Source organism: Amblyomma mixtum, chromosome 2, assembly GCF_055824585.1.
Source record: "Amblyomma mixtum isolate Tamu chromosome 2, ASM5582458v1, whole genome shotgun sequence".
In the NCBI taxonomy this organism is placed as follows: Eukaryota; Metazoa; Arthropoda; class Arachnida; order Ixodida; family Ixodidae; genus Amblyomma; species Amblyomma mixtum.
The window spans coordinates 147,072,866-147,098,953 of NC_143013.1; the positions used below are offsets into that span (position 1 = coordinate 147,072,866).

At 48.1% G+C, this 26,088-nt stretch overlaps 1 long non-coding RNA gene and 2 pseudogenes across 1 annotated transcript; 1 reads left to right on the plus strand and 2 right to left on the minus strand.

Moving 5' to 3' along the window:
• Window positions 1-26,088, minus strand: part of LOC149361191 (uncharacterized) — a 100,311-nt pseudogene that overhangs the window by 37,010 nt on the left and 37,213 nt on the right.
• On the plus strand, window positions 2,929-12,808 carry LOC149361196 (uncharacterized). The gene is made up of 4 exons (XR_016288921.1): window positions 2,929-4,610; window positions 5,014-5,142; window positions 5,290-5,427; window positions 5,511-12,808. It is a non-coding gene; the product is annotated as an uncharacterized LOC149361196 (long non-coding RNA).
• LOC149361197 (uncharacterized) lies at window positions 16,543-19,663 on the minus strand (annotated as a pseudogene).

Genomic DNA, 26,088 nt, shown 5'->3' on the forward strand with positions numbered 1-26,088 from the left:
TGTCAGGGCACAGGACAATGTAACTGTGCCCCTTATATTGCGACTCTTGTGCCTTGTTAGGCACCTTGCCATGTGCTCGCACCATGAGTACTTTGATGCAGACTTTGGAGCCTCGTTTTGAACACGTGTGAACTCGATCGTCCGATCCTTGCACTTTTCAGCGCTGACAGGTGAGTTGCTACTGATTTGGTGACCTCTCTTTTAGCTTGTAAGCTTTCTTGCTGCTTTGTTAACCTTGCATTTCTTTCTGGCCGTGCATATTCGCAGCATAACAGTGCTGCGCTGCCCCCGCTGTAAAAACGTGGAGATGGATCGTAATGTTAAGCAGAGCTGCTTGTGTGCAGGTCTGATCAGAGACAAATGCTAAACTTATTTTCACTCATTGGCGGCGTAGCGACTGCGGCAATGCCACGATAAAGCCTCAGTTGTCACATTCGTGACATGAGCCACATCATTTGGTCTGTGCAATTCGTAAGTGCAATTTATCGTTATTTGCTCCTAGTGTGACTGAAACTTCGTCTAACTTACTTGGATGGCCCACAGGCCGTTAGTTGGAGCCACCATGCAGCCCCAGCCAAGCATGCTAACTGAACTTGCAATGCTCTCAGTGTGTGTGTACGTCTTTTGCCGTCTTTTCTCCTATGTACCATCTGCGTGGACTGCAAATAGTTCTATGATGAACATGCTGAAATTCCACGCCACGACTGTATTGCGCAATTTTTACATTGGAAAGCGGCAGTAAACTTTTTGTTGCTGAAGGTTTCTATCACATGTCAAGTAGGAGAGCGCTCAGAGCGATTTCATTTCCTGAAGAAAAAGAAAGAAGAGATAGCAAAGAAAATAACTAGTTCTCCATGGCATGCAAGCAACATGGTTTTCTGTCACTCAGCTGCGGGCAGTACAGACGCTGCATATAAATTGGTCTCATAGAGTGGAAACTTCATATCAGTTGTGTCTCGTCAAAAAGGCTTGTAAAAAATAACGCCTTTTTCTTGGCAGCAATGTGTGTCGCTGTGCTAACTGTGCTATGTTCTTGCAGGATATTCTGTATTGTTGCATTTAGCAGTGGGGACGGAGTCGCTGCCATTCCTAAACTCTGGGTGCAGAATGGCGAAACTTTTTGGCCACCATGCAGAAATCTGTTTCGTTGCCGGAATGCGATGGACGACACATAAATGCCGAATCTTGGGCGAGGCCAGTACATCTTTTTTTTTTATTTTTGTGTCACAGAGTGTTGCGATTATAGCGCACGGTTGGAGGTGTGGGTTTGGGTTGTGGCCAGAGTAGAAAACCTTTGACCGAAACTGGCAAAATATTCAGATACCTCCTTGATACATTGACTCTCATCAGTAATCATATGTTGACTATTGTTTGGTTCGAGGTTCATGTTATGGTGATACTGTTGTTATGCTCTTATTTCAAATTATTACTGATGCTAGGTGTTTGTAAACATTGGTTTCAAAGATACCTGATGCATCGCTGCAAGTCACGTGTCAACCCCACCTTGAATACTAGACAAAACTTATCAGGAAAGACTCCTCGTAGGGGGGCGCGTGCAGCATGCAGACGTTGGTGAGTGGCGACACCACGGGTTCCTGAGCATCCGCAGGGACATCCCCGCAGGGGGATGATCAGGAGCAGTGCGCCACCACGGACCCGAGCATCCGCGCTTAGCCGTGCCTGGCATCGCCGTGCCCGGGGAAAAGGGGATCCTGGTGGTTGAGTCGATGCCAAGCATTTGGACCTTTAAGGCCCCTCGGCGGGGCAACACACCGCTTTGGCCCCAGCTTCCTGTAGACGGCACCTCCGGCCTGACCTGACCGGGGGAATTTGGCAGTTGCCTTTTCCTATCCTCCCCTTTCTCTTTCACTTTCCTATCTCTTTCTTACAACGCTCCTGTCTCCTTTTTTTCTCAGTTTTTCACTTTTCATAGGTGGCTAGGGTTAACCATGTGTGGCCGACCAGCCTGAGTTGCGTCATATTTGGATATAGTTGGGGTGTGCAGCTGGCGTGGGCAGGGCTTGCAAGTCCTGTCCTGTCACCTCGTTGGGCTCCCTGATGGGTGGCTGGCACCGTGGCCAGAGCACACATATTTTACGGCCTCCCTTACTTCAAATAATGATCGCACTCCGAAAAGATTTCGGACCGAAGACCTCAGAGCCCAGTGCTTCCGAAAAACGATACAAACATTCCCCAAATACCACGTCATCCACAGTGACACCTTTGCCATGGCAGCGGCGAGCTCGCTGGAATGAAAAAAAGATAAAATTTCAATAACGGGCCCCGAACTAAGTGGGACCTAAGGTTCTCAGTACTTCACTCCAAAATAATCATGGCATTCCTTATCGATTCGAACTGCCGTGGAATACTAAAAAGCTGTAGTGACTCAAGAGACCTCCTAAATTCTCCATCTCCTGTAGCACTTTGTCTGTAGAAAACCAATTTGGGACATTTACATAAGAATATGTTTAATAAGTATAAGTATTTCACCGTGACCGTGAGCACTCCACTATTGCATCCTTCATTTCCACAATTTTGCAGTGTATCTTGCTTGGCCTTAGTGAAGAAAGTCAGCCTGCAAATGGCCATCTTTAAGCCCCCACACAGTTCACTCCTGAAAAACCCTTGCTGGTGCAGACGAAATGGGATGTGACCCACACCAGTTGTGTGCAGTTTGCCAAGGCGCTTCACTCTGCATGTAAGTTGTTCGGGAAGAACGGTCCTTTCATGAAAATAGAGGAGACCTGGCAGCACGTTGTTGCGCCAGAACTGTTTATCGAAATAAATTCGCTGAATGTGAATGTCATGCCGTGGCAGTTTGTGGGCTGTGTATCCCACAAAGTCGCACCACTCGTACTCTGGGATGGCAACCAGAAAGGGATGGCACTTGTGCACGTGCAGGCTTGTCTATTGGAGATCTACTGTAATGTCCAGCAGCCTGTGTGTTTCGACGTATTTCCGGATAGGCACTGCCTCCATTTCCGTGCCATACTGACGACGGGGGTCGTCTTGGGCCAGAGGCCGTTGTGCGGTATATTGGAAGATATCCTTCCCAATGCTGTCCACCTTTCTGCAGTCGATTGCCCTTTTGAAAAATGAGGCCCTTGCCTCTCTTCAAACCACCTGAAGTTTTCTGCCTGCCCAAGTGTTTGGCAACAAATGTTGTCTCTGTCCTAAACAGAGATCGGCGAAATTTTTAAAATTTCTTTTCGGAACAGCTCTCTGTTCTCTTCCAGAAGCAGGTCTTCTGTGTCTGCAACTGTAGGGATGAATATAGTGTTTGCATCTTGAGCAGCTTGGTAGCCGCTATTGTGTGCGTCTGGTGGCTGTGCATAACGTAGCCACAGTAAATCGGGCTCATGTGTTTGGAGGTGGGCAGCGATAGCATCCGAATTAATATACACAGGAGAAAGTGAATCGGCGCCTCTCGGTGTTTTGCCCTTCTTCCCAGTGCGCACCTTCCAAAACAAAATTTTTTGTAGTGGCATGGCTGGCGGGTGGCTGTTTCCTGCACAAAATACGTTTAGGAGAGATTGAGCAACACGTGAAATCTGAAATAAATGAATGACTTACTCCAGTTATGTCACCTATTATGGTGCCTATATTAAGCTAAACTTTTGATTTTGGTGTGTTCAAAGCATAAAAATGATGTGCTGCCAATGTATGTCCAATGCAGCTGAGAAATCTTATCTGTATTACTTACGCTACACCTTCAATGTTTCACACTGCAGCTAACTGCTGAACTATGCAAGAAGCTTTAAACTGTTTGTTACATTGAAACAGTGTGCAACTTTCTCATCATATTCAGCATCTGAAGAGGCTGGTCGGGTTGAGATATACTACAGCTATGCTGTCTCAGTGCTTCTTTGTGCTTGTACTGGCTGAAAGGTTTGTGCAGACGGTATAGAACGCCTTACACAAAGGCCCAGCAACAGACAGCCTTGAAGAAATATTATCCAAATTCTTGATGGCATATCGGAACACACCGCATGCGGCAACACTTCAGACACCATCTTATCTTTTCCTTGGTCGTGAGCTACGCTTTCGTTTGGACGCTTTAAAGCTCGCCCTGTTGCATACAGTCAGAGCAAGCCAGTTCGAGCAAACGACGCTGCGAAGTGCTGATCATACTGTGTTTGAAGTGGATGAACAGGTTTTGGTGCGCAATTTCAGGAGCGGACCAGGAGTGCACTGGGCCAGTTTCGTATGAGGTCAAGGTGCAGACACCCAACAAATCCTGCACGTGGAGGCGACACAAGGACCATTTGCTCCAAATTGCAGCGGAGGAAGTGACGCGTGCCGGCGTTCTAAGTGGGCCGAGTGGGACGCGTGCCGGCGTTCTCGGTGAGCCGAGTGCGAAGCGTGCTGGTGTTCCGTGTAGGCCGAGTACAACATGTGATGCATGCCGCTGCAGTGTTACCGACGTGATAAGTGATGCGCCAAGTGACGTCAGCAGTGGCTCTACAAAAAGCGAGCACCTGCATGAGCACCGCCGGAGAAAGCATCCGAGCTGTCGCCCAATAAAGTAGTACGCAGCCTTCATATCACTTCTTCCTTGCCGGGACCTGTGAACACCACAGAGGAGTCTGCCAATTGCCTCAGTTTGCAAAGTTAGTGTACTGGACAGTGGGTCCGCCAAATATTTTTCCATGTTCTTTAAGCTACATAAGGGGATCATGCAGCAGAAAAGTCGCGTACGTACCAGTGAGGTACTGCAGTACAGAATAGAGGTTAGTAGGGACCGCAGCTGTCTGGTCCAAGTACTTATTTTTGATGGAGACTAGACAACCTTGCAATGCTTGACAGTCCATTTTTCAATTTTCAACGGTCTCCACTCAGCAATGCTGACAACGTAACGCTTTCAGTGCAGAAATAATGTTTTCCTTGCATTTCAAATTTACAACTTTCTGTAAAAAAAAAAATGAGACTAGGCATTTACCCTGTAGCCATGCATCCTCATCAGGGAGCAATTGATAGTTTTTATGACGGTTGTTACTCTCTGATCTTTTTCAGGCTCAGTCAGGCTTGTAGCCATTCAGCAGTGGTCTGCTTTGCTGTTGACTTCTGTACACAAGTCAACATTGGTCAGGCAGCTCCAATGGACGTGCCTTGCTAGTGGGTGAGGCCTCGCCTGAAAAAAAGGTAAAAAACTTGTAATTACATTTCACTTCATCCTGCAAGACAGCCACAGATGCCACATTATTCCATCACTGTCTGTTATTGCTGCAATTCACATTTGTGTAAGAGACGTATGCACTGAAACTGCACTCGTAAATCCTATTTCGGCAGGTTCGACTAAAGCAGGCAAAGCAAATCAGTTATGCCAGACACCGTTATGGGCCGCAGGCAACGACACAGCACCAGCACAAAGCAGTGCAGCTGAGGAAGTTGCCCGATGCTGACATCTTCATGAAGAAGGTGCAAGAGGTGGGATTTAACTGCGCGACCTCACATATTGACTTTGTTTGTTCTCGTAATACATAAATACCTCTGCATTCCCTTTTTTTTAGGTTGCTCCAAATGCAAGTTTTGAATCTGCTCTCTTGCAAGCCACTGGCTGAAACAGCTACACCTGTAGATATTTGGAAACTGGATGCCCTGGCTATAACACTGCACACACCACTGTGTGCTTTCACTGTGACATATTTGGCCCGCCAGGGATTTCAAAATGACTTGGTAAAAAGTGTAGTGGAGAAGGGTGCAGTTTCAGAGAGTGATGCAAGGAGCATTGAGGCTGCTACGCACAGACAAATAAACAGTGCGCTATGGTGCCAGCATCGTATTGGACGGGTGACAGTCTCTATTTTCAAAGATGTGTGCTGCTCAAAGAAAGTTCCTTCTGAGCACTACGGTGTGACTAATGAAGCTGTGGCCAAGGAGAGGCTATTATGCCACTTGCAGACCATGCATTTAAATGCCCCTATCGAAACGTGGCCTCATGATCAATCCTATGTATCTTCTCTTGGGCTGCAATTCAGACGGCATATTTAGGTGCGATTGCCATAAGCCTGCATTGGTGGTTATGAAATGCTTGTACAGCCTCAAGGACTGTGACCCATGCAGCCTGCTAGCCATAGGGCAGAACGAAAAGGACTTTTGCCTGCGACCAGATGGGTCACTTAAAAAAACCCATGCCTACTACTATCAGGTGCAGGCTCAGCTTCATCTCAACCTGGATAATATCAAAACATGCTATTTGTACATTCACATCGAAAAGGGCGGTGTGATGCCACCAGCGCCTTGCAGCACTAGCGGCGGCCTGACGCTCGCTCGGGAACGAGAAGAAAACAAAAAGAGAGACATGGGGCGTAGCCCAAACGGCGCGAGGAGACGAGCTCGGGCAACGAACAGGCGAGGTCACGGCTGAACGGCTTCTCTGAACCCGGGTGACCAGGCCTGGGAAAACCGTCTTCACCCGGTTCAGCACAACCAGGGGCCTGCTGTCTCCTGTCTCCCGCCTCTTGCTGCCTGGGAGAGTGGGCGCCGTGCTGGGCACAGGCAGGTGCTGCCTGCCCGGGGATCCTGCCAGCCCTGCAGACAGTTCGTGCCTGCCGTCCCATGGTTGGGACCTGCTGCTGTGAGAAGGTGCCTCCCTGGCCGTGACCGGGTGTCCAAACCTGGGCGGCCGTCTCCTCCCTTTGGTGCGTCACCGAGGCCACTGCTGGGAGTGCTCCCCGCCCGATTTCCGCCCGCTGCGAGAACAGGCCTGCAGTGGTGCTTGGCCCTGGCCCTTCCTGGTGACGGACAGCGGATTCCCCCATTGGAACCACTCCTCGACCCTTGGCCGCACGGTCCTCTACCAATCAATGACTGGTTGATTTTAATTAGAACCATTTTTGTTCTTTCTAGTGACGTGCTCGGTCTGGGGCAGTTTTCTGGATCCTCTGGGGCCCCACCTCAGAGGACACTCGAATCTGCTTGGGGGACTTTTCACCTCACAGGCGACACCTTATTGTCATAGAAAGGAATGATGAATTCATACTGTGACGAAGACGAAGCTGGCAGGGGCGCGGGACGGAGCGCTCGCGCTAGGCCAGCGGCCATTAAATCATCTCTTCTTCATGGTTCATCACGCCTCATTCTTCGGCTGGCCGCCACGTTACATTTGGTGGAGGTGCTGGGGTCCCTTCATCGCCATCCTGGTCCCGGAGCTTCGGTGTCCTGCGCCTGCCATGGACGTCGGCCGTGAGTGCCTGGCCCGCGCCGCCCGGCCATGCCCCAGCCCGCCCGACCTTAACCGATCTTGCCGCTCACCCCAGCCCTGTCCCCTGCCCGGACCACAAGACACGATGACCCAAGATCCGACCGACCCGAGACCCGACCAACCCAAGACCCACACTTGAGGACACCGCCCCCCCCTCCCCCCCCCCTGCCCCTGCCGTCCGGTGCGTCCACGGACCTCGGCCGTCAGCTCCTGGCACCCTCCGGCCCGGATGCTTCGTGGACCGGGACTCATCCTTCGATCATCTCATCCGCTGTGGCGGCCAGCACGTCACCACTTTCTCCTTTCCGTTTCACCATCCTCTGAAACTCATTACCACCTCGCACGTCTGTTTGTCACCGATCGGGACGATCGCTCGGAGGCCCCGGGTAGTGTGACGAAGACGATGAAGCTGGCAGTGGCGCGGGACGGAGCGCTCGCGCTAGGCCAGCGGCCATTAAATCATCTCTTCTTCATGGTTCATCACGCCTCATTCTTCGGCTGGCCGCCACATTACAATACGAGCATATCTGAATGTAAATAAATACTGTCACCATTGTGCAACCAGTTGAGTCGCATTTGTTTCAAGGTAAGGGTGTCTTTCGGTACTTTTGGCATTGAAAAAAATTCTTTCTATTTTTAGAATTGGTTAGTTGGGGGGTCGACCTATATTCCGGAAATGACGGTAGGTGTCATTTCAAAAATTAGTGACAGTATGACATTCACTGCGGCTCCCTTTTCCTTGTTTAACCATGCTAAGACCTTGTTCACAATACATTAACCTTTTCATGCAGTTCAGATGATAGTAACTGCATGAAGCTTATCTATGTAATAAGGTACACTACTTGCGCAATATATGAAACAACTCGGACTGGCACCTACAAAATGTGCCAGCTTTCTTCTGTCATGAGCATGTTTGCAGTTCGTAATGGGGGGAAAAGCTAAGCTAGCAGCACAAGTGGCCATGAAGCAATTAATGACCTCATTGACACCACGCCTGGCCTCATCTTTTTTTTTCAAATGCATATAATTTCTCGTATGTAGAAGTGTTAGGGAAGTTAGCAGGGCTCAAAGTGGGACTCGGCCTTTGCAAGTTAGAGCGGAGGAGTGCACGGCCGCGAAGGCAGCTGACGAACGTCAGATAGAGATTATGCGCTTCAAACCCGGCCGCGGCGGTTGAATTTCTTTGGAGGAGAAATTCCAGAGGCCCGTGTGCTGTGCGATGTCAGTGCACGTTAAAGAACCCCAGGTGGTCGAAATTTCCGGAGCCCTCCACTACGGTGTCTCTCATAGCCTTAGTCGCTTTGGGACGTTAAACCCCATAAACCAAACCTAAACCAACCGAAAATAGGATGTCAATGACTAGAGAAAGAAGGGAGCCAGGGCAAAGGTGATTTGCAGTTGAACACAAGTAAACTCCTGATCCCATTTGATGACCGGAAAGTTGATTTAGATGCTTATATATCAGACGATTTGAAAGCATTGCGAAGAGCCAGAAGTGGCCGGAGAGCCAGTGGTCGACAGCGCTGGCTCGATGTCTAAGTGGGGAAGCACTCAGTGTTTATGGCGTTTGCCGCCGGGTGATGCGGCTGATTATTCCAAGGTGAAAACAGCCCTTTTGAAGCGATTTCGGTTCACCGCGGAAGGCTTTCGAGAAAAATTCAATGCTGGAAAACCAGCAAATGGCGAAACCGCGGCTCAGTTCTCAGCGCGCCTTAGCCACTATTTTGACCACTGGATCGAGCTTTCAGGCATCCTGACTTGAGTTTCAGGAACTCGGAGACCTCTTGATTAAGGAAAGGTTCCTACAGGGGTGTCTTTCCAACATTGCGCTTTACCTGAAGGAGAGGAAGGCGAAATCGCTAGGAGAGATGCTGGATTTAGCTGACCAGTTTTTAGAAGCGCTATAGGTAGCCTGAATCTCTCCAAATCGAAGAAAGACAGCCGAGATGATGCCGGGAGGCCCGAAACTCAGGAGAAAAGAATCAATCAACGAGCACCGCCTCGCTGTTTCCTTTGCAATCACATTGGGCATCAGGCTGCACAGTGTCGTACCCACACCAATAACAATAACCTCAGCGTCGTCTGTTTCAAGTGCGGGCGAAAGGGACACAAGGCGGATGCGTGCCGCTCAGCGGTAACGGACAGGCCACAGGCACCGTGCGTCTACTCACCCGCCAAGAACCTTAATGAGGAAAGCATTCGTGATGGCTACCTGGAGCAACAAAAATGGGGACAAAATTCCCGTTGTGAACGCGGTCATGATAACGCGACCGAAATTCCTCGTTGAAGGACTGCCGGTGGTGGCTGGAATGTTGGGAGGCAAGAGCATATCGGTATTGCGGGATACCGGATGCAATACGGCGATCGTGAGGCGAGAGCTCATTGACGACGACAGCTCACAGGATAGAAGAGGCCAGTTTACTTAGAAGATGGAACAGCTAAGGTGCTGCCTGAGCCGCAGGTTGACATCGACACCCCGTATTTTTCTGGGGTTATAACGGCGATCTGCATGGGGGAGCCTCTCTATGATTTAATTCTTGGAAACGTAGAAGGCGCAAGGGCTCCAGATGACCCAAAAGGAGTGGTTGAACAACCGGTCAGCAACGAGCTCGCTGAAGAGGAAGTTGTTACAGCGGTTGTAACTCGATCGAGCAAAAGCAAGGGAGCAAACAAAGAAGTTCCAAGCGCTTAAAACCCCTGTCGTCGCAGTGGAGCCGCCAAGGAAGAGTTATTCAGAGGAGCAAGCAGAGGACCAGTCGCTCAAGCAGTGCTTCTCCCAAATTGGCAAGAAACTGACTTGCAGAGATTCGGAAGGCATAATCGAATTCAAAAAGGATGAGGTACCGAATCTGCACCGAGAAAACTGGGCGGATCGTGCGTCAGCCGGTTGTCCCAAAGTGTCATCGCGAGGCGGTGCTGAAAACGGCGCACGACGGAATAATGACCGGGCATTTAGGCGCTCAGAAGATGAAGGACCGGATTTTGGAGGAATTTTTCTAGCCGGGTATCACCGCGGACGTGAAGAGATTTATCGCCTTCTGTGACATCTGCCAGAGGACAATCCCTAAGGGCAGGGTCGCCCGGGTGCCGCTGGGGAAGACGCCGCTCATCGAAACGCCATTCAAAAGAGTGGCCATAGACAATTGTGGGCCCAATCCAGCCCCCTTCCAAGCATGGCAACCGGTATATCCGGACCTTAACGGATTATGCAACCCAGTATCCAGAGGCCGTAGCGCTGCCGAGCATGGAAACAGAGGGTCGCTGAGGCACTGGATAAAATGTTTTCTCGGTTTTGTGTCCCTAACGAAGTCCTAAGCGACCGGGGCACCAATTTCACTTCTGACTTGATGAAGGAGGTGGCCCGACTTCTCTCCATACTCCAGCTGCATACCACGCCGTACCACCCCATGGCGAACGGGATGGTCTAGAAATTCAATGGCACCCTGAAATTGATGTTGAAGAGAATGTGCGCTGGAAAGCCACGAGACTGGGACCGCTACCTGGCGCCATTGCTCTTCGCATACAGAGAGGTCCCAGAGGCAAGTTTGGGCCTTTCACCCTTCGAGCTTTTGTATGGGCGGCACGTGAGGGGACACCTGGCCATTTTAAAGGAGCTCTGGACAAAACATCACTTCGACGAGGAAGCGAAGACCACATACCAGCACGTGTTCGACCTCCGTAATCGACTGGAGTAAACATGCAAACTAGCGCACGAGGAGCTCGAAAAGGCCGGGGCGCGCTACGCACAGCTGTACAACCGGAAAACCAGAGAGAGGCTGTTTAATCTGGGAGACAAGGTCCTAATTTTGCTGCCTACGGACAACAACAAGCTATTGCTTCAGGGAGCGCCCCTTCGAGGTCAAGGAGAAAAAAAGGAGAGGCCGACTACGCTATCGAGACAGCTTGAGGGAGGAAGATTTTTCACGCCAACCTGCTTAAAAGGTACGAAGAGCGGGGAAGCCAGCCAGTAGAATGCGTGTGCCACGCGATCTGCGGCGTCACCGAATCGAACAGCGAGGGAGCGCCATTCCTTTTCCGGCGCTTGAACAGTCAGAAGGCGAGCGAGATGTGAAGATTTCTGATTTGAAGGCGGATCAGCTGAGGCAGCTCCGAGAGGTGATTTCAGGACAGTCTCGCATCTTCTCCGACGTCCCGGGCAAGACGGACTGGGCCAAGAGCCGGTTAGATTACCCACACTGTCCACGTAAAGCAATACCCACTTCCGTTTGCGACGAGAGAAGCCGTAGAAAGAGAGGTGCAGCCGATAGAGTGACGGGGAATAATCTAGAACTCCCAGTCACCCTACAATTCACGTGTCCTCTTGGTGCAGAAACCAGACGGCACGAACCGGCTTTGCATTGATTTCCGATGCCTGAACGACGTCCTGGTTGCCGATTCGGAGCCAATGCCCAGAGCGGACGCGATCTTCACTGCAGCTGGAGAGAAATACTTCTGCAAGGTAGACTTTGCCAAACGATACTGGCAAATTCCATTGACTGAGGAGTCCAAGCCAAGGACGGCATTTTCAACGACATCGGGACTCTTTCAATTCCGTTTTATGCCGTTCGGCATAAGGACTGCCCCTGCAGTATTTTCAAGATTGATGCAACTAGTGGTGGAGGGAATTCCCGGAGGGCAGCACTATTATGATGATCTCCTCGTTGCCAGTGCTACGTGGGAGGAGCATCTCTCTTCGCTGAGGCAGCTGTTTGCGAGAATCGAGACGGCCGGCCTGACAGTACGACCAAGCAAATGCGAGCTCAGGATGGAAAGCATCGAGTTCCTCGGGCATCGCATTGGCAGAGATGAGCTGGCACCACTCGGGAACACGCTCGACAAGATACAAGCGGCGCCAATCCCTCTAACAAAGCGTCAGATACGCGCCTTCCTTGGCTTGTCGGGGTATTACCGCGACTTCATCCCCGACTACGCAAGAATAAGCGAGCCACTCACCCAACTGACGAGAAAGGGAGAGAGGAACATCGTAAAGTGGACGACGCCGGCCCGTCAGGAAGCTTTCGAAGAGCTCAAGCGTCGGATCTCGAGCCCTCCGATACTACGGCTCCCAGCTAGACTTCTCCAAACAATTTGTGCTGCACACGGATGCCTCTGATACCAGCCTTGGCGCGGTACTAATGCAGCGACATGACGGCACGCTTCACCCGGTGGCATACGCGAGCAGAAAATCGCTCCCCAGGGAAGCAGCGTACAGCACAATCGAGAGAGAGTGCTTAGCGTTATTTTGGGTAATACGGACGTTTTCCAACTACCTGTACGGGGTACCGTTCCTGGTTCAGACGGACCATCAACCACTGAGCTACATCCAGCGAGCGAAACAGCTGAACAGCAGAGTCCTGCGCTGGAACTTGCTGCTCCAAGAATATCAGTTCACTGTCGAGCACATAAAGGGCAAGGACAACGTCGGTGCTGATTTTTTTACCAGGCTGTAGATTTATCGCGCGCTATTGATTTGCACTGTTAAGCATTCAAGTATTATGGTGCATGCATACACTGACATGAATTCCCTATTGAAAAATCTCGTCTCATATATGTGTCATATGTGTCTGGTTCATACGAGATTATGGAATATGTGTGATATGTGTCTGGTTTACAATTATTGGGAAAGGAAAGGGCTGGGGTGGAATTATAAGGCAATTGACAATAAAATAGCTTCCATTGAAGTTAGTGAACTAAAGAAAGTAAAAAAAAATTCGGACGCGAAAAGAAAACTACGGGTGGGACCGGATTCGAACCACTCACCTAGAGATCTACAGCTCACTACACTAACCACTACACCACGGCTGACTTTTTTTTCTTTATTGTCTTCAAAGGCGTGGGAATACAGTGCATTACAACATATGTGACTATTTACATGGCTATTTACATGGCTACAACACTCCTCGCTTCCAGCGACCATTCCAACTTCTTCAGTTGGGATAGATTCTGGGAAAGGGATAAAATTTCTTCGTCAAAACCTCGGTCTTTTAAAACATCGTAAATTTTCAGGACACTCTCAACAAAATATTGATACACAGATCTGGCTCCAGGATCGCAATGGCGATATGCCATGGCACTACGCCACACTGCATGCAAGCCAAGCAGAAAAATGGTGTCATATAGAGCTCCATCGTCTTCGACAGGCAGAAACCTAATGCCGTGCGGAGTGAGCGGCAAATCTTTCTTTATGGTTCGCTGCAACATGTCCCAAAAGAAGATTGCATTATTACAGTCGACAAAAACATGGTCAATTGTTTCCTCCTTCCTACACAGAAGGCAATGGGTGCCCCACGGGATGTATATGTCTCTTTCATGTAACCAGCTTTTAACAGGTAAGGTACCTGTGTGCAGCTGAAAGAAGAAATTTTTTGCTGAAGGCGTTACCCACATTTTTCTTACCCTCTTTAACACATTTTGTCCCGGTGATGCCCCAAAGGCCGACCGATACAAGGGAGCGGGAAAAAGGACGTGTAATAAATCTTTCATAATTAAGTTGCCTTTTCTTCACAGTTGCCAAATATTCTCTGGAAAAACGGGTGACAAGGAATCGATAAATTGCGACAACCTCACGAAGGTAACGAGACACACTGTAGCGACCACCTCCGGCAGAGGAGATTACAAAGTCTGGGAGTGCATTTGGCAACATAAACTGAACAAAACACTGGAGGAAAGGGTTTCTTCTTTCGCGGAGAAACATGAAGCGCATGATCACTTTTCTTAAAAACAAGTGAGAGAGGGACAGACCCCCCTCGGCGACTCGCCGAAAAAGATTCGTTCGGGAGGTTCGCTCCCAACTGGACTGCCATATAAATCTCGCAAAGATGCGATGGAACTTCTGTATATTCACCCGTGTACAGCACAACACCTGCAAGATGTACATTATCTTTGCTGCTAGAAAAACATTGCATACCGTGGCACGCGCGAACACTGAAAGGTCGTGCTCACGCCATTTAGATATGTCATCTCTCTCATTTCACCGGCCTTCTTGCTCCAGACCGAATCGCTTTCACGATAGCAATCAAGAGGCACCCCAAGATATGTGCTCGGTGTAGTGGACCAGTGAACATTTTCAAATACATCTGGAGTCATGTCCCATGCGCCATGCCACAAACCAATGCACTTATCTATGTTTAACATGCTCCCACTCTGGGCACAAAAATCCTGTGTTGTTTTCAGTACAGCCGTATTGCTTTCCCTGTCCGATGCAAAAAAGGCAACGTCATCTGCTTAAGCAAGCACACGAACTTCACACGTGTGGAAGCCAAAACCGCGTATTTCTTCATTCTGCAAAATTTTCTGGCAGAGTGGTTCAAGGAACAGTGAGAACAACAGCGGCGACAATGGACAACCTTGGCATACAGATGAGCGTACATCTATACGGCGCGACAGTTCACCATTTATGACAAGATTTGTGGTGCAGTTTCTGTACGCCATTTTTACACCATGCGTATAACTTTACCAACACCAACATAGTCCAACAATTCAAAGAGAATGTCATGTGGCACCCTGTGAAATGTCTTAGCGAGATCGATCTGCAGCATGGCTACCTGCAGGGATTCGGTGTCACAAAGTTCTAAAACACTCCTGGCCACATGGATGTCGTGTGTATCGTCCTGTTTTTAATACAAAATGTTTGATGGGGGCCGATTAAATCCTGGATTACAGCCTGGAGTCGTCTCGCCAACACCTTCATCAGCACCTTGTAGTCAACGTTTGTTATTGTGATTGGTCTGTATCCCGTGACCGTGCGAAGTTTGACTTCCTCTTTGCTTTTCGGAATGAAAACTATGTGAGCGCGCGTAAAAGAGGGCGGCAATAATCCGCACTCGAATGACTCCACGAATACCCCATGCAAGGCCACAGCGACACCAGGTTTAAACTGTAAAAAGCGGCACTCAGTCCATCTGGACCTGGCGATTTTCCAAGGTTTAGTTCGTCGATGGCTTTTTCGACTTCACCAGCGGTGATATCTCTTTTGAGTGCCGTTGTAGTATCAAGGTCCAGCCTAGGCATTACTGTGAGAAAACCTTCTTCAATCCCCGGTTTATCGGGTAATCTGTGGCCGAACAGTTCCGTGTAGTAATCCTCAAAGGCGTTCTTAATACCAGCTTGGTCCTGCGTCGTTTTCCCCTTGTAATACATCTCTAATATCTCTTTAACTCTAGCGTATGCTTTTTCGTCTGATAAGGCACGCTTAGTTGGAGCCTCACCCGCCAGTAGCTTTTCTCCCCGTGCACGTATTATTGCTCCTCTATACTTATTTTCGTCTAGTTTCTCAAGCTTTCTTTTTATTGCTAGTATTTCCTGTCCGAACCCACCGGGGAGTTAGGGTTCTATTTGAAGCAGCGCTTCTAGCTCCTGTCTGAGGCTTTTCTCTTCCTTCTGCGCATTACGCTTCAACTCGCCCCCTCTTTCTATTGCTTTCATTTTAACCTTTTGTTTAAAGGTTTCCCATCGTTCAGTTATGGACCTTCCGTCTGATGTTAAAAGTGCGTGTAATTCTTCCTTCGTTCCCAAAACAAACGCGTCATCATTCAACAAATCCGCGTTGAGTTTCCACAATCCCCATTCAACCTTTTTCCTTTTCTTTCTACCTAGTGATACCATAACCAAACTGTGGTCACTAAAGGAAACTGGCTCCACCACATAGTCCTCACAGTTAGGAGCAAGTGGTGACGATATGTAAACACGATCCATTCTAGCATGGCTAGATCCTTGATAATGAGTGAAATGTTGACGCTTGCCACCTCTTGCCAAATAGACCCCATCCAGCAAGTCTACCTCATTTATAAGGTCTGTCAGATATACCGCATCTCTGCAGGTGTTGGCTGGCGTTCTGTCCTCCATTTCGCATACACAGTTGAAGTCGCCCATAACAAGAAGATGTCTACTGCATTTAAACAAGTCAGCAACGTTTTCAAAAAAACCCAGCCTCTCTTTAGCTTTTGTCGGCGCATAGATGCACAAAGCACGAACATCTAAATCTCCGTGTTTAAAGTCACACATGACATAACGTCCCTCCAAACAACTAGTGACACTTTCTACCACAAACCCAGCCGATTTCCTCAAAAACAAACAGCAACCGGCCGATGTCCCAACAGCGTGGCTGACGCACACATCATAAACTCCACGGAACGGGCTCACTATGCAGTCAGTGCGGCCCTCGCTCTCCACTTTTGTCTCCTGTACCGCGACTACATCCAGCTCCCTTTCCACCATTAGCCTTTTCAGTTGGTACTGCTTCCTCTTACTTCCGAGGCCGCGCACGTTCAGTGTGGCTAGCCGGAGAGGCGCGAGCACGGAGCCATTGTGAAAGCGAGGGCTCACCCAAAGCAAGGCGATTACTCGCCTGCACAACTCCTGCTCGGTTCCAGGGAAGGGTCGCCGTCGACGCGCGACAGCGATGACGCACGGGAAGGGCGCACATATTTCCCTTTCTTCCCTCTTGCAACCTTCCATTCCTTCTCGAGCTGGTTGAGCCGCTGCTCCCCCACTGCACCCTCCGCCTTCTCCAGGCGTCTCTTTGTCGACGCTGGCTGGGCGTCCATGGCGTGTGTGGTGTCGGTGTCGTTTTTCCCGGAATCCTGTGCTTTGGCTCCTTGAATTCCGCTGCTCGAAGCTTCGTTTCGTGGGGCAGCTGCGGCGCTCCCCGGCTGTTGACCTTGGCTCTCTGCTGGCTCTTTCACCGCAGCCGTGCTTGCCTGAATTTTCCCTTCCTGGTTAGGCAAGACTTCGGCTGGCGCTTTATCCTCGCCGCTCGCTGTTTGCACTGTACTGCCTTTTGCACTATCTTCCGAGGAAGCTGCCTTCTGAGCCTCCTCTTCGTCCATCAGGTGGCTGGTCTCCTCAGCCACCCTGGTTGCCCCGGCTACGACGGCGTACGTACGAACGCAATCCATGCGTTCATGTCCAAACGCGCGACATTTGCTGCATCTTGGCGTCTGGCACTCCCGGCGAATGTGGCCCTTGAGTTTGCACCGCAGACAAGTCGGCGCCCGCCCGGGCACGACGACGAGTGCAGGGCCGTCGGCTAGTTTGAAAAGGTCCGGGAGGGAATCCGGCGTGATGCCTTCCTTGAGGACAATGCGAGCGACACGGGTCGTCGATTCCGCAAGCTCGAAACCACTCGCACGCCATTCTTCAAAGCGGATGTCGATCACCTCCCCAAACTCACTCAGGACCTTTCGAAGGGTCTCATCCGGCACGTAGAAAGGAACCAATGGATCTTCGCGGTTATTTCTCTGCGCATCGGATCGATGACGGCACAATACCGCCCCTTCACCTCCAATCCGCCGGCTTGCACCAGCGCGTCCTTGTCCTCTTGAGTGCGGAGTTTGAGCAGCCACACGTGTCCCATCTGGTACGGGCCGATCCCTGTCACATCTTTCAAAACTCCAATTGCTTCGAGCGGCGTTCGAAAATCCTCAATCTTGTAAGGCCTCCCATCCACGTCGCAATGTAGACGCACGCAATCGAGAAACTGTTTCGTTATATTTGGATGACAAGACTTACGCTATGCTTCCCACTACTTTAGAATTCGACGGTTAGGTGCGAGGTGAAATGTTTATATGTAAGGTTTAAGGAGGTGAACTACAGCCGATTGCACTGCCACTGATATTGTGAATCTTGATGTGCTCTGTAATAAGCACTGAATGATCTGATATTTGTATGTATTTTAATTTTCACAGCGCCCGCACCATTCATCGTAGTACTCTCATTGCGCACCTATTGTTAACTACAGTCGGAGCTCTTGCATGAAAATACCTGGCGTTATTCGCTGATCAACAGCTCAACTAAGCCCAGAAGGCAATATTTGCCTTCTAGCTGAACGCTGAACGTAGCCCACTGTAATGCCACTTGTGGCGCTGTGGGTATTACAATAATCAATAAACAATCAAAATAAACAATAAACGTTTGTCCAAGCACATTGGGAACGCCTAACGTCATACTGTTTGCATAGGCGCTGTTTACAACAAGAGGGCACAAGCAGAGAATCAGGGAGAAAAATATTTGAAACAGGCCAGGAGTTTTTTTTATGCGTTGGTTGGGCACTTGTTAATCGCTTGTCCATCCCTTCTTTTCCGCGTGTTTCAAACAGCAAGGCCCATTCTATAAGAGGCACTCATCACATCACATCACTTTATTTTCCTTAAAGACCCTTATCCAGGGTGTTACATAAGGGGTGGGGTTTACAAAATGCAGGAATCAACAGTGCTTGAAAATGATGATGAGCATGCTATGGGGTCGCGACCCACGCACGAGTGTTGCGTGTCAGTTGAGGTATGCCACATATGTAATAAGTGCATACAAGTCACATTTCCGTAGCGCGTGAACTACCATACATGAAGCACATGTGTTCATCTGTTATATTTGTGACGCGTATGAGCTCGTACGTGACATATGAACTCGTATGAAGCATATGTGCTGATACGAGGCGCATTTGTCGACACACATGGCTCATATGATGCCCATATGTGGCACATATGAACTCGTATGAAGCCTATATGTGTTTATATGACGCACATATACTGACACATATAACTCATACGGGCTGCATACGAGTTCATATGAGGCACATATACTGACACATATAACTCATATGGGCTGCATACGAGTTCATACGAGACACATATCTGACACATATAGCTCGTATGTAACACATAAGAATGATACGAGACACATATGAATTCATATGAGATTTTTAGATAGGGTTGTGTGCTAGTTTTATATAAGTGGTTATGTTACGCGCTGTATATTTGTGTACAGGCCTGCTCGCCGCCTTCTGTGGGTCTAGAATATTATCCGATAACATTCCGAAAGTGGGGGGCCGTGTCACAGGAATGGCGGCAGCCTGTAAATTACTTTTGTTTGTATAAAACTGGTGCGTCCACGTTTCTTTAACATAGTGTGACCGTGTAGCCTGTATGTGTCTCGGGAAGAGCACGAATGCATGCACGCTGTTTCAGTTAGACAACCCCTCTCAATGCGCAAGCGGAGGGTGCGTGCCGCTTGTTCTGTGTATCTCTTACTTTTTCCCGGCTCAAGGTCGCCCCCGATACTGCCGAAGTCTTGAGCTGACCATTAGCAGGAAAGGAGTTGTGGGCGTACGTGACTCCCTTTTTGGAAGTGTTTTACTTTTTGCTGTTCCAAGGTCACCGAATCTAGAATCGAAGCCTAGGGCTTCTTTTTGGTTGTCCATTAATTTTTCCTCCTCCAAGATGGCGGCCATGCAGTGTCAAAGTGTAGGTGCCTACATGGTGCCGCTTTAGTGTGTGAACGAACTACTTTGTGCGCTTTTTGGTGTTTGCTTTTTTGACACCGACTCTGTGCACGCCACGAGTGCCTCGTCCAATAGCGCCCGAGGACTTTAAAAAGGGGCCCTATGAGCACGAACTTCAGTCCGCTCGTCGGTGGAGACACTGCCGCCACGAACTCCCGGGACTCCGAGCCGCCGCACCGCATCCTCGAAACCGCAAGCTGTTTTGGAAGGACCGTCGCCTTCGGGGACCGCACTGACTACGTGTTTGTGGATGGACTGCAGCCGCGCCCCCCTGTTAACTGTGTTTGTTCCCCTTCTGAACTTTCATCGACTGTAGCTAATTGGCCTCTCGTTTTGTTCTGACCTGTTTAGACTAGTGTTTATTCCATTTGTATAACTTAATTCAGTGTGCATTTAATTCGATGTGTTTTCCCACATTTGTTTTGTAGGATGTACATAACGCCTAAGGTCGCATTCTTATCGAGCTTATAAACGTTGTTTTGTTGTTGTTACCTCTTAACACGCCTCTGTCTCATTCACTACGTTTGCTTACCGGCTACTCTGGGCATCAAACGGCCACCCCCTCATTGTCAGGAATCGGTGATGACGATGCGTAATCACCGAACCCGTGACAGACAGACTACGATGTTCTAATGACAAAAGAACTGCTGTCACCGAAAACTGAGCTTTAATAAGGTCGAAAACACCAAAAGACGAACTACAGGTGTTGTCATCACCGGCTAATTTTGCAAGTAAACTGCGTGCATAGGCACCAAATTTTGGGCTTGGATTGCAAACGCTATGCTACACAGCCGTTCACTTCAAAATGGCGGTAACCCGACCTTCTTAGTTCGGGTATCATGAGTTTGACACATGGGGCGGGGAAATTTTTAAATTCAAATTTCACAGCCATAATTAACCTTTGCCGGACGAACTTCAACATCTCCATAAAAAGCTAGCAAATACCAGGAGATTCTAAAACTCTTGCATGAATAAACAAGGTGAAAACAGCCCAAGTTGTGGAAAGTAGACAATATTGGCTTCACCCCGACAACCCTCCAGCGCACAAAGCTGTGTGTGTGTGAACGAATTTCTATCCAAGAACAGCATTACCTAGAATATTTACCAGTACCATTCACATGACCTTGTTCTTCGCAACTTCTTTCTGTTCCCCTCAAAGAAGAAAGTCCGCAGGGTAAACTTTTCTCTGGTCAAGGAAGAGGTAGACGGAAACAGAAAGGGTGCAGCCATTGAAAGACCCTAGGTCTCGCAAGAATTTCTGAACTGCTTCAATAAAGTGTAAAACATTTTCAGGCCATAGCATTGGATCAAATGAGCATCATAATCTTGAAGGAGATTAAAGTTGGGGCACCGATAAATAATTACACAATTTTTTTTATCTCCCCTCATAAAACAAAAGTAGGAATGACGATTTAGTGGCATAGGTGACAGGATGCACAACAAAAGAAGCACAAAAAAAAGGATATTTCCACATGTGGCCCACAAAATCATAATTCACACATTTGTGAAATCATGCATAAAGTCATGTATTCATGCAGTCTCAATGGTGCAAAATGCTGTTTATTAAGGTGTGAGTTCCTCAACTACAACTGCTATATAATGTTGAGCAACCGGAAAAATAGATGCTGGAGTAAACTGTTACACTTCAGTAGAGAAATATAAAAGAATTGTGGTTTTATTTTCCTGCATTTCAGAACTTTTTCATCATGAAAAGAAAAGGCAACACCTACGATGTCCCAGTGACATGACACTTTGCAGTGGCAGACAAAGCGGAAGACAACGTTTCTTCTTAAATGGCACGTAAAATTACTCACTGCCTCACCGGCGTTAAAATAAATTACCTGGCAAAGCGGAAGAAAAAATGCAGTTGCAGAGCACGTGCTGTCCACTGGCCACGAGATAGGCTGGGATGAGGTGGAAATCTTGGCAACGGAAAGAAACCTATCTGCAAGACTGCATCTAGAACCTCTAATCATCCAGACAACGGCCAACACGCTATACAAGAATCAGGGCACGCTACATCATATTTACGTGAAAAGATTGCAGAAGATTCTGAAGCGTATATAACCATCCCTTCTTCTGTCACAGCCTTATTGTGAACAAGGGCCCCGTGTGGTACCCGAAACGTCATTTTTCATCTTTCGACTTGGTCAGTGACCCAATTTTCATTTGTGAATAAATCATGCTTCGCCCTGACCAGACGGTGTTCCGTCGAACCTTGGACTATATAAATTACCTGCGTTATCGAAAAGCCCGACAAGCTGTTATCGAAAAGCGTGAAAGTGAATAAATTACTCTCCTTTAATTAACCTTGTCCAAATGACACCCTGATAGTCACCGCAAGCGGTAGACATCGTTGCTTCTGAACTGTGGGCGTCGACAAGCCCTAAACTAGTCCACACGGCAGGTATTATTGCTTCAAATAAATTACCTGCGTTATCGAAAAGCAGGACAACCTGTCTTCCAAAAGCATGAAAACCCGAAGGCGGCAGGGCACCGATATTCGCAATTACCAGTGTCGCATCTTTTTTCCATAGTTATGGCAACAGCTGCTCCGCGCGCGCGTTGGTATGGGCAGCATAGAGCTTGTCTGCAGTGGCTAGCAAACGGAAACACGCGTTCCAGCTGAGCTTGTCACGCAAGTCGAGGGCATCTCCTTTGAGACCAAAACAGGTGCACTCACTCTAAGGGTGTCCGGGAGTCCAGGCGATAACAGTGAGCAGCTGTGAGGTTTTTTCCCGAGGTGGCTAAGCTTGTCAAAATTGCTTTGACTGTTCTAGTCACATCGTGCATATCTAAGAGATCATTTTCGTTCCTGCGTCGGGTCAAAACGTATCTCAGGTCAACAATGGGACAGGCTCGATTAAATCTTATAGTACTTCTCCATGGGCACAAAGAGCTCGCCCGCAAAATAAATCTCAGTGACATCGCGGATGACTTTATTCAGAGGTCTACGTGCAAAGAAACACATTCTGGATTCTACGGTAGCCTTTGTATAATGTGAAGGACAGTGAAGCTCATCATAGTAAAATAAGCAGCTTTCTTCAAATTGCCACTGTCTATAAGCTCAAATTAATCCCTCTCATAAAATCGGCCCTCAGTTCTCTTTGTTGACGCTTCACCATTACAACTTGTGCTCTTTGACACCGGTTTGTGTCTTCATTTATATTTTTGGAAGCTGCATGATGAGTTCATATTCCTTTAAATTTTATATTGTTAGATTCTTGTGAGAATGTTTGTGTGGTCCATTATTCCTTAGAAACTAACAGTTTAAGATATGTTTATATTTATATTGCAGTGTTGTCATACAATGTTGTGTCCATACAAAGTGGTTTTTGTGCATCCGGAATAAACCAGCGTTTTTAGAAGACTGGATTTGTCACTCGTCGGGCGAGACCATGGCTCGGGGGCCCGTTATTTAGAAGGCGGGGCCTTCAGTATATGGCCTCTCCGCCTGTCTACATCGTGTACTGGCATCATCTGAAGATACCATGCCGCACGTAATACATATGCCAGTCTGAGCGATCACGATATCTTGCATTTCATGTTCGATTTATCGCATGCACCATGGTCAAAACGCTCCAAGACCATTAGGTCATTTGTAGCCAACTAGGCTCCTTTTTAGATATTTTCTTACCAGGTTATCTGAGCGCTCTGTACAAACAAACTGGTGCATGTAGCGAAATGAAGTGTCTTAACTGATTCATTGTCTTATTCCTCTTCGGCGTGTATACTCCAATAGCCATGCTCCATGGTATAACAGATATTTAAAATGGTTTTCTAACAAAAAGAAAATACTTTTTCGAACTCTAAGTATTCCTGAAAACCTCCCCATTGGACAGCATACAAGACAGCTGCTTCAGCATTTTAACGAGTACTAAAGTTGACTAAATCCAACCTCTTTAACGTAACCCTACTGAAGTTTATGAAGACTAATCAAAAACGCATTTAGAACAAAATAAAACCTGGAAGCACCAATGAAATGTCGTTATAGCACCCACCAGCAAACTTGCTCCCGACCGCCACTCGGCCACTGTACTAAATGTTACTTCGTTATGCCATTTCCTTCTCCATCTAGTGTTATCCAACATTCCGATCTCCAACCGTGCGGTCATTTCGTGATGGATCCCACCATGTTTGACTTGCCAGGCGTCATACCGATTATCGATTTGGAACTAACATCTTCTAGCGGATTTGATGGTATAAATCGCAAATTTATACGGAATCCTAAAGAGTATAGTTCTATCATCATAAAATGAATGTTCTCACAATCGTATCATCATTTTTACTTCTCAAGACTGCTGTGGTCATACAAGTACATAAAGCCGGGGATAAGCAGAACCCATCTAACCATTGACCCATATCTTTGAGAACAATAGCATGCACAATGCTATTGCAAATGGAGTGCAAATGTATGTGCATTGTATGCGTTGCCGCCGCTATTATAGCACGTTGAGCGGAACCATCAAGTGAAAACAATAACACGCATAACGACGCAAAATGATCCCCCTCGTTCTGAATGAATATTTATAACCAGCCTTAATGTGGCTGCTAGCTGCCGGTGGGCGGCGCTGTCATCGCTGGCTGTACCGGCTGCATTTGGCGAACACGCGTCCGGGTTAAGTTCTTGCAGGTGATGTTGTGCAGCCACTTTTTTCTTCTAATGCTTTCTTTCTTGCCTCTAGGAATCGCGAAAAGAACAAAGCCTTTTTCACGCCGGCTTGTGCACTGAAATGCGCAGCAACTCGGTATAGTGCTGCACTAAAAGAGCGTAGTACAAGCGCGCAATGCTAGGGAGCTCGGTCGTAGCAGCGGCGGCTGCTTAAAAAATGGCGCCGACGAAAAATGAAAACACAATCAGAGCGAACTTTTCGCGCGCTATTCCCGGAGACCACCCACGGAGCCAATCACCATAAGGAGAGAGTCATTGAGATTTTTCCCGGTACAGAAATGTAAAGGTTCTTGAACGACAAAGATTCATTCAAATATTTGTCCTCTACTTGCTCATTTCATGTCCTTTACGTTTTTCTTGTCAACAGCATGCACTGCTTTCCTGGTTTCGGACTGATATAGTTCTGGACTTCATGTGATATTTTCTTGTTAATTGCGCAAAAATATGGAAACATTGGTGTCAGTTATGTCTGCCACGATTAAGACATACGAATATATTCTTTTATTTAAAAAAATACTTATTTCACTTGTCCACACAGTGCGTAGCGTTAGCTAATACACAATGGAATTGTCAATGACAATTTGGTTATTAATTTTGCGTTTGATCCCTCCACAAATTCTATGAGGAGGCCACGCTGCAACATTAGCCCCCCTCGCATAGAACATAATTTCTGGTTACGCCTCTGCTTGCTAGTTACTGCTAGGTTCACTCTCCAATGGCGGCCAGTCCAGACCCAAAATTCTTAGTGCCTTCGGCAGGCTTTATGGATTGTAAATTGTGCACTTTCAGCGTTTTGTATTAAGCGCATGCTGTTGTGACTGCCGTGGCCCGCCCACAAGCGCTTGCGTTTCTGCGGGCACACGCTATGTTCTGTGTATATATATCTTGCAATAAAATTTTTGTATGTATGTATGTATGTATATCTCACAGGTCTCGCCGCCGCCTTAGTGAGTTGCTCCGCGGAACCTGTGCGCAGAGACCTGCACAGTGACGCCTCTTTTTCTCTTCCTTTTTTCACGTTCTCCTTCATCCCTTCCCGCACGCACGGCATGAGAGGGAGCCACAGCGTCCTCTCCTTTTTTTTTTTAAATGCAGTTTTCATTTTCACTTTATTACAACAGAAGCCCTGCACGTATAGAATGCGAAAAAATATATTTACTACATCAATATATGCGTTTCGCTGAAAGGATGACAATAGTCTATATTTATTGCTACTGCAGTCCCTGGGTATAATCCAAATTTTCACGCTTCGCTTTTCCAGAGGGTTCTCCGCAGCTGCGACGCTTGAGGCTGCAGTCGGAGAGCTCCACTGCGCCTTATTTGCTGCAATAAAACGAGAGGAAAGTCCATTGTTGAGCGACTGTGCGTGCTCGGCGAAATCGAGCAAAGATTGAGGATACTTGAGGTGTGTACGTACACACTTGGGAAAAAAGGGCGAGATCCCACCGACATCTTGTTCCGAAGCTTGCCACTCTGCATGGGGGCACCGCCTGACGAAGTACAGGCGCTCTGGCGAGACGGGCGCACTAGGCCGATCTCGACAGGAGGAGGACTGTCAGGTCGCCCTTATAGAGCGGTAAACTTCGGAACAATAGGTCGGGAGTGGGGGGCTCTTTTGCCCATGACTATCCAGTCTCACTAAGCGGTCTTCGCTTCTACTGCCTGCCACACCTCGCCACCATAACAGCAACCTTATAACACCAACTATCACTTCTTACATGTGCTTGAATTAGGAAGCCATGTATCAAGAACCGAAATCGGTCATTCCCTTTCTGCCTTTGTCCGTCGTTCAAAACACAAGGACGTGCTGGTATGCTACAAACGGACTGAACTGCGCCGTCCTTTCTGTGGAAAAATCTATTAGTTTCAGGGGTTATGAATGAAACTATATTCTTGTTTCGTTTTTGGGAATTAAACATTTTCAAATAAGTGCAC